This window comes from Chionomys nivalis, chromosome 20 (assembly GCF_950005125.1).
Source record: "Chionomys nivalis chromosome 20, mChiNiv1.1, whole genome shotgun sequence".
Classification (NCBI taxonomy): domain Eukaryota; kingdom Metazoa; phylum Chordata; class Mammalia; order Rodentia; family Cricetidae; genus Chionomys; species Chionomys nivalis.
This window is the reverse complement of record NC_080105.1, coordinates 6,810,810-6,829,226: the sequence shown is the minus strand read 5'-3', so window position 1 is coordinate 6,829,226 and position 18,417 is coordinate 6,810,810. Positions and strand designations below refer to the sequence as shown.

The following is an 18,417-nucleotide window of genomic DNA, read 5'->3' as shown; positions in this document are numbered from 1 at the left end:
GCCTGCTCTATAGAGTGAGTTCCAAGGACAGTGAGGAGTACATAGGAAGACCCTACCTCAAAAATCGGAAATAAATATAGCAGTTCAGGCAATGCCACCCGCTCCCACCTCTTCCTGAGGATTCACACCAGGAACTACTGCTATAGGTGGACAGGAGAAAGAGTGCACAAAATTTTACTACAAAAACAAAAACAGGCTGGGGATGGCTCAGTGGTTAAAAGAACTGGCTGCTCTTGCACAGAACTCTGATTCAGTTCCCTGCACCTACATGGAGGCTCATGACCATCTACAATTCAAATTCCAGGGGATCTCACACCCTACTGCTTCTGCAGGTACCAAATATACCAGACATTCATGCAAACAAACATAAAAATATCAATCTTTGAAAAATAATCTCCTTTTGGATACAGCAACGCACTCCTTTAATTCCAGCACTTAGGAGACAGAGGTAGATTGATCTCTATGAGTTCAAGGCCAGCCTGGTTAATATATCAAGTTCTAGGCAGCCAGAGCTATACAGTGCCTCAAACACACATGCCAACTGTCCTGGGGGGAAGCAGAAAGCCCATCAGTTCATCTACCAAGCACGTTAAGAAAAAGGGAAGCACACCAGGAACGGTGGTGCTCCAATCATGGGCATAGGAGAACCCCAGGATAGTAGAGTTGGCTCAAGAATCCTCTGAGGAAGTAAACCCCACCACTTACAGGATTCGACTTACTCACAAGCTGAAGCACAAGATGAGACATTGCAGAAAACCTAGGCGTCCAGTCAACAAGACCCAAGCCAAGTATGCCACAGGCCTAAGTGACTCAACCCATTCAATCCAATTCTTAGACAATTTGGTTTGGCTAAACACTCATGGCACATACCTATGATCCCAACCTTCAGGAAGCAGAGGCAGGAGGACCACCACAAGTTCAAATCCAGCCTGGGCTACAGTCAAAAAAACAGAAAACAGCCGGGTGGTGGTGGCGCACGCCTTTAATCCCAGCACTCGGGAGGCAGAGGCAGGCGGATCTCTGGGAGTTCGAGGCCAGTCTGGTCTACAAGAGCTAGTTCCGGGACAGGCTCCAAAACCACAGAGAAACCCTGTCTCGAAAAAAAGAAAAAAAAAGAAAAAAAAAAAAAAACAGGGGACTAAATAAATGGCTTAAAAGGTAAAAGGACCTGCTGCTCAGACACAAGGACCTGAGCTCAGGTCCCAGCACCATAACAAGAACATCACAGCCTCTTGCCTAACCCAGTGTTGTGCCTTGCTGGATGCCAACCAAGCTTAAAATAAGTGAGCTCTAGGCTCAGGGAGAGAGAGACTCTTTCAAAGGGACAAGGTAGAGGCTGCACACACAGAACAGCTGTGTTCATGTACACACACAAACACACATACTTTTTGATGTTATGTTTACCTAGTCAAAACTCCGAAAGTGGCTGGAAAAAAAATGTTCCATCTGTGGACGCAAATGAGGACAAGCACACAAGGAACTATAGCTCTATATCTCTATCACAAAACCCATACCTAGAAACTCGAAGGACAGAAATGTAGAACTGAGCCCAGCTCACCAACTGAAGTGAGCAGTCAACTAAGGTGAGGATATGTTCCACAGTACCAATTCGAAGGCCATGTGCTACAGAAGCTGTGTCTGGGGCAGTGCTGGGGTAGGCCAGAAAGCACACGTGTTCCTCTTTCTTTCAGGATAGCATGACCAAACAGATGAGAATCCTGTTCCCCAAACCCCCCCATACTCAAGACTGGAAATAGCTCAAAAATTAAGAACACTGGCTGCTTTGCAGAGGACCCAGGTTCTGTTCCTAGCATCTACATAGTGGCTCACCTGTAACTCACAGTTCTCTTCTGGCCTCCACAGGCACCAGGCATGCACATGATGCCCAAACATACATGCAGGCAAAACACTCATACACAAAATAAAACTAATAAATCTAAACAAACCTCCACACCCTTGGCTTGCGGAGGGATTCTCCCAGCCACATGGTAGTGTACTCCTTGGGAGGCAGATTCAGACAGGTCTCTGTAAATTAAGAGGCCAGCCTGGTCTATATACTAAGTTCCAGGCCAGGCCAGCCAGGGCTACACAGAGGAGCCCTGTTTCCCTCCACCCCTCCTCAAAAAAAGCGGGGGAGGGAGACCCAGCTGCTGAATCTGAGTGATTCACTAGGGAGGTTTTTGGCTCCAAGGTGAGGAGAAGAGGGGAGACCCCCGACTGCTGGACACTTCCCACTTTCCTTAGTCATCCTAGAAAGACAAAATCCCTTGCCCACAGATGAATAAACTGAGACTCTGTGGTCAGGTAGGCCACCCAAGATGAAAAACAGTTAAACTAAGCAATGACAGACAGATACGTCTACTCAGGCAGGCTGAAGAGCTGGGGTCCCTAGTGCTCCCGGGGATCACCATACACACACCCTACAACACACCAGTGGCTACACTATGACAAACACAACCGAGTAGGACCCACAGCTCCCAAGGACCACGGCAGACCTATCCAGCAATAGCTAGAAAAGCTACCCTAAAGCTGAGGTGCTGGGCTCTATGAGAAGGACAGAGCCAACCTGACCATTCGGTGTTGTCAGAGAGGCCTGTGACTAGCAGAGAAAACAACGTGAGAAAGGTGGGGAGTTCTTCAGAGAACAGCCCAGAGGGTGACACTCCCAAGCACCTCCTCATTGTATTGGACTTTGCCTCCTTCATCTGGATGAAACATGAGGCCAGGCTGTCACACAAAGTAGAGGTGTGATCCCACAGGGCACACAGATCCTGATGATCTGCTCCAGGGTGAAAGTGCTCCATACACGAGTGCACTATGGCCTGGCATCCCTACTGTACTCCACTGTGCTGAAGCCCACGTACACACACCAGGCATGAAGAGATTGTGAACATCCCTTATCTCACTAACTCCCAACACAACCTCCCCAAGCAGAGAGAAGTGCCTCCCCTTTTCCAGAAAAGGAGACCAAAGGGCGGTTCAGCAGCAGCCAGTCATTAGCAAGTGGAAGGCGGGGCTCATACCCAGGCAGAACAGGCTAAGTTGGGCCACCCAACAGTCTAAGGCACCACCTCATGTAGGCTACAGGAACAGAAAAATCAAACTAGCCAAGTGGCGGTCTAAAAGAGTTGCCAACAGCCGGGCGGTGGGGGCGCACCCCTTTAATCCCAGCACTCGGGATTCAGAGGCAGGCGGATCTCTGTAAGTTTGAGGCCAGCCTGGTCTACAAGAGCTAGTTCCAGGACAGGCACCAAAGCTATAGAGAAACCCTGTCTCGAAGGGAAAAAAAAAAAAAAAAGAGTTGCCAACAAATCCAAATCCTTCAAACAAATGGCCTTTGCCCTCTCCCCAGTCACAGCTCCTCCTAGCGCTTCGCTATTTTTGAGGACAAGAAGCCTCCTGAGTCCTACAACCCCAAACCCCCACAACTCCCACCTCGACCTGCTAGGAACTTTTCTCCATTCCCCACATCCAAGCCCAGATGGGTGCTCTGGGCTCTGACATAGGCATAATCAGACCTTTCTTTCATACGAAGAACCCCTGAACTGAAACTAGAACGGAATATAATAGGAGTCCCTCAGGAGCTCACCTGGCAAACAACAAGTGCTTCTTTGAAGATGAAGACAGAAGGCTGGTGCAGCCCACAGAAGTGGCAAGAGGCCCTGGCTGGACAACCTGAAGGCTCCCAGTCCCATCCTGAGGCTACCTATGGGTATTCTATTAAAACAAATTTCTTTGTCTTCTAAAAGACTAACCTACATTTTCATCAGACAAAAAGAGGTCACAAATACAGCCTGGAGAGCTCCAAGAGGGGAAGGGGGATGGGACTGAGCCCAACATTCTTCTGACTAAAAAGTCCTGGATCACACTGACAGGAGTCTTCCAGGGCCCAGCAGAACGGCACTCTTCTTTCCTGAAGCAGCACCCATGCTAACCAGCGAGCACACTCAGTCTCACACTGGCACTGACAACTTGCTCTTCTGGTTCTTAGGAGGGAACCCCAAACCGTGCTGCTCCAACACTGCACTACAACCTGTTCCATAATCTTCCCAGCTCTCTACACTGATGAGGGCAGAGAAAACAGCCCTGCTGCTCCTGTGAGGACAGAAAACTGGAGTCCAGGCAGAGGCCCAACTCTCTGGAAGGGCTGAAAACCAAGACTTCTCAAGTTAAGATCTTAATTTTCTCCAGAAGAAACACACAATGCTAACATTGCTGAGTGGCTTTGCTGCTTTCCCACCCACTTCCTTTCAGTTGTCTGTTCAGACCTGGAGAGGTCCTGGCCTGGCTCTGTCTGCCCCCTTTGATGAGTCCCAACTGCTCTCGGGAAATCCCAGCTGCCAGCCTGCCAAGCCCGTCCACAGGATGGAGTGGACACATGATCAACACACACTGAACAATTCCAGTCTGCCTTCAGTTCAAACACTCTCCATTCAGAAACTCCATTTTTCTTTTGATGTACTCAACCCCTACTTATCCCGTGGCCCCAAAACAGAAAAGTCCCACAAGGTCATACAGCCCTTCTCCTCTGTCCCCTCTAAGTTTACTTAGCCCACTAATCTCACTGCACCTCTCTGAGAAGGGATTCCTAGGACAGACCCAGAGGCACAGTATGCACACTGACATGCACTGAGTAAGTAAATCAATCTGCAAATCACTACTTGCAATGTCAGAAATTCACAGGATAAATGATGCAGAACAAGTCAGGCAGCTACTGGAGAACTGAGCATCTAAGTCTTAACAATGTGCTTTATTACTCAAATAAGGGCTGACAATTACACCAAGTTTGAGGCCAGCCTTAGCTAGAGTAAGACCCTGTCTCAAAAAGAAACAAAACCAAACCAACATAAAATAGCTCCTTCCTGGGGGAAGAGAGTGTCAATCACACACAAAACAGCTTCCAGAAAGCTTCCTGAGGAGGCTTCGGACCCAAACACTGCACAGAATCGTCACCATCACAATGTGCTCCATTAGCCAGGTGTGGCGGCGCACCCCTTTAATCCCAGCACTTGGGAGGCAGAGGTCAGCCTGGTCTACAAAGGAAGTTCCAGGACAGTCAGGACTGTTACACAGAGAAACCCTGTCTCAAAACCAAATTAATAATAATCATGGAACACAATATGCTTCATCGCAGGACCTGCCAAATGACACATTAATAAAGATGACATGATACTAAAAAATGTCATCAGAGTGGAACTAACAGGGCATAGTGATCAATCAGCAATGCACAATGCTCCCATTTCCTGAACTCTACTACTTCCATGGCTAAAGGCAACCCTTGAAAGAATAGAGGGTCAGCTGGGACAGATACTTGTCCCCAAGTCTGACACCTAAGCTCTTTCTCTGGAACCCACATGGTGATCCGCTGACTCCATACATTTATGAACGCAAATACGCAATAATACTTTTTTAGATGCTTCAGAATTTTAGGGAGCAGATGAAGAATGAGAAGTGGATGATAATGAGTGAAGAAAGCCTAGGAAACTGCTCTCAAAATTCCCACACTTAACTATTTCCTCTAGAGAACTCTGAGTCTGCAGCAACAGCCTGGTAGCTGTGCCCCTCAAAGGCCAGCTGGATTCCATTCTCCAGAGACACAGCAAGGCTGGCACGGTGTTCTTGTCACCAGATTACACCGCCTCCATGCAGAGGTACAAGGAGCTTGCCTCATGCTCTAGAGTTGGAGGGATTCTTACAAGCAGACTGGAAACAGCAGCACTCCCCAACTCTATCGCTGAGAGGAACCACAAGCCCCATCTTTGCCCACCCATTGGGGGGAGGGCATGGGGGAGTGACAGGACACAACACAGCAGGGCCTTCAGAAGCTGCAACTCCTAACTGGAAAGTAGGTATTATACACCCTTCATCAGAGGGATCACTTTTGGTACTTCCTATACTTGCAAAGAAAACCTGGTGCTTGGACACAGTAGGTTCTCATATCTGAGGGTCAGGTCTTAGCCACAGGCTGGAGGGTATTCAAACAGTGCTGTGGTAGAACGCAGCTTTAAAAAAAAAAAAGTTGTAATCTTTGAAGGGCAGGATGAGACCAGAACAAAACTGAGGCTCAGCATACAGGGTTCTGTCCACAACCAGGTGTCATTTTTGTGAATGAACACACACATTAACAGGGATGTGGGGAGCACTGCATACTCTTTAAGTATGCAAAAAGGAGTAAACGCTGTAAAGAAAATTGAAGGCCCTGGACACTCACCTGGACTTTGTGCTAAAGAATCCAAAGCCTCAAGATAAGGGTGAACTACCTGCAGTGGGTCAGGTACATAGAACTTGCAGCCTCTGCTAAACAGCAGGGACAGGAAGGAAACACGCACCCCAGGCTGCCGTACAGGTCCTAATAAGAGATCCCCATTCATTTCTGGGTCTCAGTGAGCACAGACCCATATCGGTGTCCGGCTGAGGCTGCGGCCTGCCCAGAAGCCTTTCCTTGTTGAAGTGATCAATTCCGATTCTTGGCATTAATCCCTTTAAAAGGCCAGCTGCTGCTGTCTAGTCACTGATGCCAACCCGTTCCAGGTGGAAGAAAAAAAGAAATTAATAGAGCCACCTCGCAGACCCGGAGGCAAATTTAAAGTGGAGGGCCACGAGGAAGCCAGGAACCAAGGGGGGAAAGGGTCCCGTGGCTCCCCAGGGTCAAGCAGGAAGGGCGCGAGCCCAAGCAGGACGGGGCGGGGAGTGGGGGGGGGTGCAGCCCTGCAGGCGTGGGCGCGCGGGGACTCTTATTCTGACATGGGATCTTTCGTCGCCGCCGCCGCCGCCGCCGCCGCTGCCGGATTCAACGCCGCCGCTGGCCGGGACCCCCAATCTTTGCGTGGACCCTCGCCCCACGCCACTCGCCCACGTGCTGCGCTCCCGCCGCCCTCGCCGGTACGGCCTCCCAGCCCGAAAAGCTCAGGAGGCAGCGAGGCGGCACGGCCACTTCCCGGGACCCCGGCCCCCAGACCCACGTGCGCGGGCGGCGGGGAACTTTCCCGCGGCGCGAGCGAAGCGAACCGTAGCGCAGCTCGCCGTATGCGAACGAGCTCCCACTTTCCCGCGCCCCCGCCCCGCCTGGCCAAGTTTGCTGGGAACTTACCGGGCCGCGCGCCGACCGGGTCCGGGGGCAGCGCGCGTGTCCACAGAGCGGGAGGCGGGGGGCGCCAGCCGCGCGTGCTCGCTGCGCCTGAGGGGCCACCCGGGCCCGCGGCGCTCGCTCCGCCACTCCGCCCGCCCGCGCCGCCGGCCAGATAATGCGCCCCTCGGCCGCACACATGGAGCCCGGCGCCGGCGTCACCGCCCGGGACATGCGCACCAGGTCAGCGCGCCCGGCCCGCGGCCCCCAAAACACCGGGAGCTCTTAAAGGCGACGCCGCCCGCCCGCGCCCAGATGGGCGGGGCCCTATGAGGGGAGGGGCTCTTGTGGGCGTGGTGCGTTGTGGGCGTGGTTCAGGGGCGGAGTCAGGTGGGTCTCCCCGGAAGCGCCGCCCTCCCAGCCCCGCAGATCTGCGACTCAGAGCGGGTCTGCCGGGTTTTCCACTCGAACTGCTGCGCGCCCCCCGGGCCATGGTCAGCTTGGCGAGCACAGCGCTGCCGCGCCCAGGGCTGACTCACACTGACCTCGCCCAGGCCCTGTGCGGCCACCTCCGGCATTCTGAAACACGCGCCCGGAGCCTCGCGAGGCTCCCTCAGAAACTTCGGTGTTGACCTCCTGGGAGGGTGCGCTCCGCTGAGTGGTTCCCTCCCCACAGCCGCGGACAGTTCTTAGAAGAAACAATCTACCTACCGAGCCTACCCACCTCCAGACACGGAGGACCGCTGTCCCCCTCCAGTCACCCATATCTGGTCTGCCGTTTTGGAGAAAATGAATCCCCAAGAAAATAAACCTGCGAGCCGGGCGATGTTGGCGCATGCCTTTAATCCCAGCACTCGGGAGGCAGAGGCAGGCGGATCTCTGTGAGTTCGAGACCAGCCTGGTCTACAGAGTAGTTCCAGGACAGGCTCCAAAGCCACAGAGAAATCCTGTCTCAAAAAAACAAAAAAGAAAAGAAAAGAAAAGGAAAGGAAAGGAAAGAAAAGAAACCTGCGCCCACACCACTCCAATAGCACCGAGGAGACAATATTACCAGAAAGGAAGCGAGTTTGGGGAGGTTATGAATCACCTAAAGCCAATTTACAATTTCAACCAGGAAAGTACAAAGTTCATAGAAAATCTATGAACCAGCAAGATGGCTCAGTGGGTTAAAGAGGATTACCAGCAAGCTTAATGTCCTCAGTACCATCCTAACAAGTTGTCCTCTGACACAAACATGCACTCATAAATAAATGTTAATTTAAAAAAGAAAACACACCTGCAGCAATGGCTCAATAGTTACGGGTACTGGTTACTACTGCAGAAGACCCCAGCACCCATACAGCGGCTTACAACCGTCCATAACTACAGTTCTAGGGGATCTATGCCTTCTAATCTCAAACACATACCTAGTGAACAGACATACATGCAGACAAAGCACCCATACAAATCATAAGGAATCCTTAAGAAAAGAAAGCTCAGGGCTGGAGAGCTGGCTCAGTGGTTAACAGCACCTCTTGTGAAAGACCTGACTTCTATTCTCAGCACCCACCTGGAGGCTCCCCATCTCCTCAGGCACCAAGTGCGCATGTGGTGCACAAAACCACACATGCAGGCATACATACTCATGATAAGTTTTTATTTGGGTGTTTTTTTTGGGGGGAGTCTTTTTTTTTTTTTAACTCATTAAGTAGAGCAGGCTGGCCTCAGACTCCGCCTGCTTCTGCCTCCCTAGTGCTAGGATTAAAGGCGTGTTCCATCATTTCCCAGCCAAATAATTTTTTTTAATCTAAAAAAAAAAATTAAAAAAGAAATTGAGACAGGTGGATCTCTTGAGTTCAAGGCCAGCTTTGTCTACAGATGGAGTTCCAGGACAGCCAGGGCTACACAGTGAAATCCTGTCTTGAGGTTGGGGTAAGAAAAAAAGAAAAGAAAAAAGGCTAGCATCACAAAGCAGATGTCAATATCAGAATCACCAAAATAGGCTCCTGCCATGTTCCTATTCCAGCCTTTCACCAGTTTGTGCCCAGACAGTGACCTGCACTCCTAAAAACTAAGGAAGTATTGTGTGAATACATAACTGCAATATGCTCCCCGCACAACTGTAACACAATCTAACAGCTTCTGTTGTGTCTAGTTGAGAAAAAGACCAATGTACTTCCCACCCACGAGTGGCTCTCACGCCATATCTGAAAACTTTTCCTATGGAGCAAGCTTTACAAAAAGGTTCCTCCTCAACACTGCCTTCTTAAAGCCCTTCTGAATTCTCACGAGTTCACTTGAAACACACACTTGAAACTTTGTCACTAATCTCACCCCAGACCTAAATCTTCCGAGTTTAAAACATCTTGCAGGGACTCAGGAGAGGAGCATTCTGCAACTTTAAAAAGATACAAAATACACATGGCCAAACAAATGCAGGACTAGGAGAAAGAAATGTGAGTGCTTCAACTCGAACACAGCTCTCAATCTCCACCAGCTGTATGTAGTTCATGGACCTGCAGAGCCTCCCAGTGCAAGACTGGAGAGGCAGTATCCAGTTTTCCACCACACTAGGCACTGTCACTCTAAGCTGCTGGTGCCACAATGATTACTCAGATGGTGTACATTACAGCAAAACAAGCCAAAAGATACCTCACATACCTCACCTGGTTCCTATTTAATGCTAACATAATTAACTAGGAAAGGAATAAAGTTTGGTCAAGTAGGAGACCTGAAATTCCAGGCCATAGTAAGAATTCCAGAGTCTGAGCTATGAGCCTTTGTGAGTCACCAAGGTGACAAACTGTCCTGTTTAAAGAAGGAGGTATCAGCTGTGACATACTAATGACACAGTCTTGTGGACTGGTGACAGGTGGGCTGTTCCAACTGAGAAAGCACTGAGAGGAGAGCAAAGGTGAAACAACACAAGGTTTCCTTCTATGACAGGAACAGAGTCAGGAGCACGAATGATGACGCAACAGTAGGTGCAGGCCTCTTTGGGAGCCCCTTTTGGTTTAGCTGCTTGGATGGACGTCTCCCTGCCCCGATGCCTTGGGCTGGCTCTTATGTTTTTTTTTTTGTTTGTTTTTTTTTTTTTTTTGGTTTTTCGAGACAAGGTTTCTCTGTGGTTTTGGAGCCTGTCCTGGAACTAGCTCTGTAGACCAGGCTGGTCTCGAACTCACAGAGATCCGCCTGCCTCTGCCTCCCAAGTGCTGGGATTAAAGGCGTGCGCCACCACCGCCCGGCTGGGCTGGCTCTTATAAAACATGAGGCAATCACCTACTCACTACACTGTCCAAGTTGCAGACACCCTAATGAACAGCCATGTTTTCCTCTGCTCTCTCTGCGCTAACTGAACAAACTGGTAAACACTTCCAAAACACTTCTCTAGCAGGAGCTGCAGCTCAGCAGTGGAACAGTTGCCCAGCATGCCAGAAAATAAAAAAATAAATAAATAAATAAAATAAAAAACTTTGCTAATAATAGTCAGGCTTCCTCACACCCCATCCACTTTAAAAATAGTTTAATTATCTTTTAAATGCACTATTAAATAAACTAACATTTGAGCCTGTTCCTACATAATGAAGGTACTGAGGGAGAGAATTAAAAAAATTGGGGGCTAAATTCCATGTTCATGTCTCCTTTTATAGCAAAAGCTAGAGCTGGCCCACAGGTCCACAGCAAGCGCAGGAGCACAGAAGGAATGTGGCACAGCTGCTGCTAGATGCTGGGTTCACTGCACTTTTCTGCTTTTTTTTGGTTTTTGTTGTTATTGTTGTTTTTGTTTTTTGAGACAGGGTCTCTCCGTGTAGCCCTGGTTGTCCTGGAACTCGTTCTGTAGACAAGACTGACTTTGAATTCAGAGATTCACCTGCCTCTGCCCTCCAAGTGCTGGTTTTAAAGGCATGTACCACCATGCCCTGCAACAACACTGCACTTTTCAATGCAAAAGTTCAAGTTTCTGGTGAAAAACATTTAAAATGCATTCGTACCTAACAGGCAAGAACTAGGAGAACATGGGACCCAAGAGCTTCACAGGTGAGAGGCCAGCAGGAACATACTCTAAGCTGACATTAAGATAAAAAGACAAAATGACCCCAGTTTACAGAATGCATTCCTAAGAATCAGTTGCACACCTATCACCCAGCACTCAGGAAGCAGAGCAGGAGGATCAGGAGCTCATGGCCAACTTGAGTTACAATGAAATCCTGAGTGACTGTGTAGCCAGTGGATGAAGTCCTCAATGACTCTGTAGTAAGTGGATGAAGTCCTGAGTGACTATATAGTGTTGGCATGGGCCCAGCCACATCAAGGACCCAACGTGTAGACCCATGAGAATTTGCAAAGGCCCAGTTCAAATGTTGGCAATGTGTGCAAAAACTAGCAAGCACAGCTTCCTCCTCCAGGACAAACAGGAGACTGCTCCCCAACAGAACCTTCTCTGCAGTCTAGCTCACTCCTCCCCCCCCCACAACCCCCCCCCCCGTGCTACACATAATTAACATCCTGAGGTGCCAGGTAGTAGTATAAAGGAAATCAAGCACAGCCCACCTGATCCCAGCTTTTCTGTATGTGTGTCCGTGCTTTCCTCATTGTCTCACCACCGTAGTCTGATTTCCAGGACCAACACATGCAATATGATGCACCCCAGTATGAGGGAAGGAGAAGAGAAAGGGAGAGAAAGAAGAATGAGGAAAGACTGGTAGGTTGAGGAGTCACAGAGGAAGAGCTAAGACCCTCTCTGAGGATGTGACATTCGAGGAAGCTTCTAACAGATGAATTATCAAAAGCATTCCAGGTACCGGGCAGTGGTGGCGCACGCCTTTAAATCCCAGCACTCAGGAGGCCGAGGCAGGCGGATCTTTGTGAGTTTGAGACCAACCTGGTCTACAGAGTGAGTTCCAGGACTGATGGAGGTGGGTCTTGTATTAATCTGTTGCTTTCATTGGTTAATTAATAAAGAAACTGCCTAGGCCCATTTGATAAGCCAACCCTTAGGTGGGTGGAGTAAACAGAACAGAAGGCTGAGTGAAAGAAGCCGAGTCAGGGAGTTGCCATGATTCTCTCACTCCAGACAGACACAGGTTAAGATCTTTCCTGGTAAGCCAGCTCGTGGTGCTACAGAATATTAGAAATGGGTTAGATCAGTATGCAAGAGCTAGTCAATAAGAGGCTGGAGCTAATGGGCCAGACAGTGTTTAAAAGAATACAGTTTCCGTGTAATTATTTCGGGGCATAAGCTAGCCATGCGGGCGGCTGGGTGCCGGGGACGCAGCCCTGCCGCTCATATTACAACAGAGTGGCGCCCAACGTGCTAATGAACTCCTCGTAAAACCTGAGAGGGCTTAAAAAGGAGAGAGAGAGAATTTAAGACAGTGTTTTGCTGTTTGTGGATTGCGTGCCGCAAAGAAATTGTCCTGACTCAGCAGCAGGAAAAAAACTGCCTATTTTAAAATGCCGGCTTTCTGCACTGTGTCGCCATTGCGATCTCTGTCTGGCTCCTGCAGGAGAAAGAGTCTTTGAATGGAGCAATTGGAATAAAGTGCTATGATTTGTTTGATGGCAACTAGACTCGCTGTGTGCCTAAAAGGAAGTCATTGCGTGCTGTGGCTCAGGGGCACCAAATGGCTCTGAGGCAGGAGCGGCTCAGCTCCGCCATGCTGAACTGTGCTGGTCTCAGGCAGGAACTACCATAATTACCATAATAACAGCGCAGTTAAGGTTTGGACTGAGCAAGACACAGGCAGTACCCTATTATCTGTACATGGTGCAACTTAAGTTTTTAAGAAGTGCTTAACATTTTAAGAAATGCTCCTGGATAGTAAAAAAATTACAGATTCACAATAGAACTGATTCAGACACTGTTGGATGAATGTACGTAGGCTTGAGAGAGAGAAAAAATATATATAAAGAATAAAGTTAATGTCTTTAAAAAAGGGTAAAGTCTTTAAAGGGACAGAGTACAGATAGTTATAGATTAAAAGAAATAAAGAAAAATAAGCCACGTAAAAATGGAAAATTCACAGAGAGTCTGGATTCTTTGTATTATTGTGTTTTCTTTAAAATTTTTGACTGTAAAGGAGCTAAGTGCAGAGAGACATTTCATTATATGGGCTGCCAAGCTAAACCAGAATGGATATAAGGGTATTATGATTTCAGAATATGGGTCTACGGATATGATGCTTTGGAGAGGGTCTTCTTTTGTTTTCACAGAGGATGAGACTCTGTGGATTGCGTCTATCCCAATATGGTATGATAGACCACGCCCTCCTGAAAGGTTGCTGTGAACACCTTCAGAAAATTACTTCATTCAACTGCCAACTGAGATGACCCTGACACACAGGTTACACCATGAGGATCTGAATACAGCGCCCCCATTCAGCAGGAAGCAGTTTGGAGAGAAAAAAACTGCGCCCATATTCCCAAATATTGTTTATGAATATTCTTTTACATTTAAAGGGGGATATGATATAGATATGAATAATTTGCATTGGTATAGATTTTAAGGTCAATTTTGTTATATGTATATGTATTTCTGATCTTGATTAAGGTATTGTGATTGTGTAGTTCATTTAAAAATGTAATGTGTAATTAGGAAATATAGATTGCTAATGGATAATCATAAATAATAGTCAAGCTTGTAGTCATGTTAGTTAGATTTTCTAGATATATAGAGATATATTTCAATTAGGCATTCTTCATATCTTTCAAAGACTACAGAACATGGCATTTAATGTTTTAATAACTTAGGACTTTTCATGACAATGAGACACGTCTGCTCCTGGCAGCACCAATCTACTTCAAGAGGATGATGGGCATCAAAGAGGTTCCTTATGGAGTTTGATGGCCATTTGGGCATGAAACTGCTCATGCCTGGACTGTTGCATAAACTGGACACAAAGAACCCGCAGAAAAAGGACTGCTGAACTTACCTAAAGGTGAGATGGTCTTTCGGGGTTCCTGATTCATGAAAGAGTCTACAAGACATTCTGCAGGACACAGCAGAAAGTGACTGAACTGTCTTTGGAATTTTCCTGCTTCATGGAAATGTCTGCTGAAAACTGTGGGCCTGTAGGCTGAAGATGGATGCCCCAATGGTACAGAGGAACTTTGGGTGACTGTCCAGGCAGCAAGATGTCTCTGTCATTTCTAGAGTTTTCTTATTTCTTGTTTACTTAGGTAATATTATATCCTTCTGGAGTCTTTGATGGAGTTGAAGAATAAATAGTTATAGTTTTCCTTAGTTATGATAAAAGATAAAGTAGATATAAATATTGTAACTGTAATTCTTGCTTGATAACTGTTTTGTTATATGTAATCTTACTATGTTAAAGTCTTTCTTTTTTGTTTAAACAGAAAAAGGGGAAATGATGTGGGAGTGATTTCTTTCTAACCTGGTGCTTTCATTGGTTAATTAATAAAGAAACTGCCTAGGCCCATTTGATAGCCAACCCTTAGGTGGGTGGAGTAAACAGACAGAAGGCTGGAAGAAAGAAGCCGAGTCAGGGAGTCGCCATGATTCTCTCACTCCAGACAGACGCAGGTTAAGATCTTTCCTGGTAAGCCAGCTCGTGGTGCTACACAGAATATTAGAAATGGGTTAGATCAATATGTAAGAGCTAGTCAATAAGAGGCTGGAGCTAATGGGCCAGGCAGTGATTAAAAGAATACAGTTTCCGTGTAATTATTTTCGGGTAAAGCTAGCCGGGTGGCGGGACGCAGCCCCGCCGCGGCTATTATTACAACACAGGACAGGCTCCAAAGCTACAGAGAAATCCTGTCTCAAAAGAAAAAAGAAAAAAAAGAAAAAGAAAAGAGAGGAAAAAAAAAGAAAGCATTCCAGGTATCTAGAAAAGCAAAGCAGCAGTCTGGGGTGAGCTATAACAAAATACCTGGAACTGGCAGGACGGCTCATTAGGTAACGATGGATGCTTACTGCCAAGCCTGACAACCTGAGTTTAATCCCCAGGACACTACATGGTAGAAGGAGAAAATTGACTCCTACAATTTTAAATATGTATGTGTGTACAAAATAAATAAATATTTAAAGAAAATATTCATGGCAGGGTCAAGCTGGTGGTATTACTCATTAATATAATAGAACTCATGCTTGGTATGGATGAAGAATTAAGTTCTATCCCCAGAATTAAGACAATAAAATTAAAGTTGTTGTTGGGACATGACAGCACATGACTGCTGTTCAGAGGTGAGAAGATCATTTAAACTCAAGAGTCTGAGAGTAGGCGATGAAACTCAGTGGGTTCAATCCTATCACCACAGATAAATAAACTCAGAGTCTGACACCAACTGGGTATAGTAGCTCACAGCTGTAATCCTGAAACTTTTCATTTCTTTTTGTGAGAATGTAAAGAAGTACATCACATGTGTAGAAGCCAAAAGAGGGTGTGTGTGCTAGCTAGTTTTATGTCAACTCACCACAAGCTAGGTTCACCTGAGTGGAGGGAAATTCAAATTGAGAAAAAGCTTCCATAAGATTGGGCTTAGGCAAATTTCTGGGCCATTTTTTAAATTACTGATTAATAGGGAGGGCTCAGCCCATTGCAGGTGGGTTCATACCCTGGGCTGGTGGTCCTGTGTTCTATAAAAAAAAGTAGGCTGACAAAGCCATGGAGAGCGAACCAGTAAGCAGCATCGCATCTGCATGAGCTCCTGACTCCAGGTTCCTGTTCTTTTTGAGTTTCTGTCCTAACTTCTATCAATGATGAACAGTAATGTGGTGGTGTGAGCCAAATAAACTCTTTCTTCCCCAGCTTGCTCTGGTCATGGTGTTTCATCATAGCAATAGAAGCCCATGGGATCCCCCGGGACTGCAGCTACCATGGCTGTGAGCCACCATATGGATACTGGAAAAGCATTTAAGTATTCATTTTTTTTAGCCTACATGTATATGTCTGTATGAAGGTATCAGATCCCCGGAACTGTAGTTACAGAAAGTTGTGAGCTACCATGTAGGTGATGGGAACCAAACCCAGGTCCTCTGATTAAACTCAGGTTGTCAGGCTTGGCAGTGTGCTTAACTAGTGAGCCATCTATCCAGCCCCAGCACTAAGTATTCTTTTTTTTTTTTTTTTTTTTTTTTTTGGTTTTTCGAGACAGGGTTTCTCTGTGGTTTTGGAGCCTGTCCTGGAACTAGCTCTTGTAGACCAGGCTGGTCTCGAACTCACAGAGATCCGCCTGCCTCTGCCTCCCGAGTGCTGGGATTAAAGGCGTGCGCCACCACCGCCCGGCGCACTAAGTATTCTTAAATGCAGAACCATCTCTTCAGACCTAACCCTAGAACCTGGAAAGCTGAGGCAGGAGGACCATTGCAGGTTCCAAAACAACCTGAGCTACAGTAAGACACTGTCTCAAAAATAAAGACAAAAACAAAAACCCACACATAATGAAGTGTCCATATAAGTTCACAAGCAAAGCAAATCTGGCTCCGTAGGTTTTGACTAATTTGAGACTACTATTACCAAACAGTAGTGCAAGGTCCTTACTTGCTTCTTCAGAAAATATCTAAAGAAGCCAGGCAGTGGTGGTGCACACCTTTAATCCCAGCGCTCGGGAGGCAGAGGAAGGAAGACTCCTTAAAACTGAAACCAGCCTGGGATACAGAAAGACCCTTTCTCACAAAACAAAAGAAAACAAAAGCACACTTGGGATGAGGATGAAGTCTCTGTGGTAGAAAGAACACTTGCCTCAAATGTGCAAAACCTGGCTTTGATTCTGGGCAACACAAAAGAAAATAAATTGTATCAAGTTTTCTCCTACTTTGCTTTTATTTTTTCTAACTTATTAAACAAACAAAACCAGCAGTAGAAGCTGGGCATGATGGTGCATGCCTTTAATACCAGTACTCTGAGGCAGAAGCAGACAGATCTCTGAGAGTTCAAGTTGGTCTACAGAGATCCAGGACAGCCAGGGCTGTTACAAAGAGAAACCTAGCTTAAAAAAAAAAAAAAAAAAAAAAAAGCACTAGAACTGCTCAGACGGCGAGTGGGTACCAATCCTTGCCACACAAACTTGAGTTCAACCCTCAGAAGCCATGTGAAGATGAAAAGGAAAGAACCCACTGCACTAGGTTGTTCTCTGGCCTCTACATGAAAGTCATGTCACAAACTCACACAACATGTATTACATTCACATACACAATAATAATAAGTTGTTTTTTAATTAAAAGGGGGGGGAAGAAACACACTCATCAATATCCAATACCAGCTTGTGCTCTGCCTGTTGTCAGCCACCATGTCCCACTCCTGACAGTATGGAATTCCAAATCCACCTGAGTTCATCCTGTGCATCCAGAACATGCTTTTCAGCCTCCAGGTGGCCCTGATACCGCCCCTGCTCCCACAGAATTCCCAGCAACCTCAGTGCCCTACAGCGTTAAGCACTGACTGCTCCAAAGTCTGTGTAACCTGGAAGCACACCTCCTGCTGTCCTCAGCTGCATGTGTACTAGCAGGCAAGGAATACCCTTTTGTGTCTACATGTGATTTATGAAATTCCTCCTACTATTAAGATTAAGTCTCCCAAAAGTTTTTAAAAGAAATGTTTTTTTCCCTTAATGTAAATTAAGGGAAAATAACAAAAGAGTCAGGAGAGAAAGAAAAAAGGAAGGGAGGGAGGAAGGTAAGAGAGGAAGGGAAGTCTAGAGCCTAGCTGCCAGAGTCTCAGGGCACCTTCTCAGAGAAAGCTTAGTCTTCGGAAGGTTTGACGAGCCAATAAATACCCCAGGCTCATATATTATGAAAAACAAGTTTTCAAACTTTGTCTTAGTTGACATCCCACTCCCAGCAGCTCAACAGCAAATCGCCCAACTTTACCCAGAACAGAGACCACGCACCCTCCCCAATGCCTCCCTTCTAGGATGAGAAGCCCTGCCCTACATAAAGGTGGGGACTCTTTCCACTTTATTTTCTCCTTTTCAGCACAGAGCCATGCCTCCTTGCACACAGAGCAGCCCCACACTGCAGCATGAGAACAGGAAAACCTCACTTAAAGCCAGGCCTGCTGGCAGAGGCTAAGATCCCAGGCACTTCTGTTGCTGAAGCAGGGAACTGCAAGTTTGAGGACTGCCAAGCCACAGATGGTGCTCAAGACCAGTCTTGAATGTGGTGATTCAAACAAGTAAAAGGAGGACTGGGGTCTAGCTCAGAGGTAGAATGTGACAAGTATGTGACAGACCCCAGATTCCATTCCCAGCACTGGGAGGGGGGGGTCAACTTCATGTATGTTAAAAGTCAACCTCCCTGGGTATGGTGGCAATGTGTACAATCCAAGAACGCAGAAGGTTGAAGTAGAAGCAAGGGAGTTACAAGTCTGAGGAAAATCCTGGCCCCATAGTCTGGCCTTATATCAAAGGAA

General features: G+C 47.1%; 1 protein-coding gene across 5 annotated transcripts in view; it reads right to left on the bottom strand.

Annotated features, from left to right (window-relative positions):
* Gatad2a (GATA zinc finger domain containing 2A) overlaps positions 1 to 18,417 on the bottom strand; it is a 93,562-nt gene that overhangs the window by 57,637 nt on the left and 17,508 nt on the right. For 2 of the 5 annotated variants that reach the window (XM_057752883.1, XM_057752886.1), the window contains exon 1: positions 7,091 to 7,346. The exons of 2 other annotated variants lie outside the window; for them this stretch is intronic. The gene's annotated coding sequence lies outside the window, so the exon portion shown is untranslated. Of the gene's footprint in view, positions 1 to 7,090; positions 7,348 to 18,417 lie in introns of those variants that run through there. One more of the 5 variants, XM_057752888.1, reaches the window with a different exon arrangement.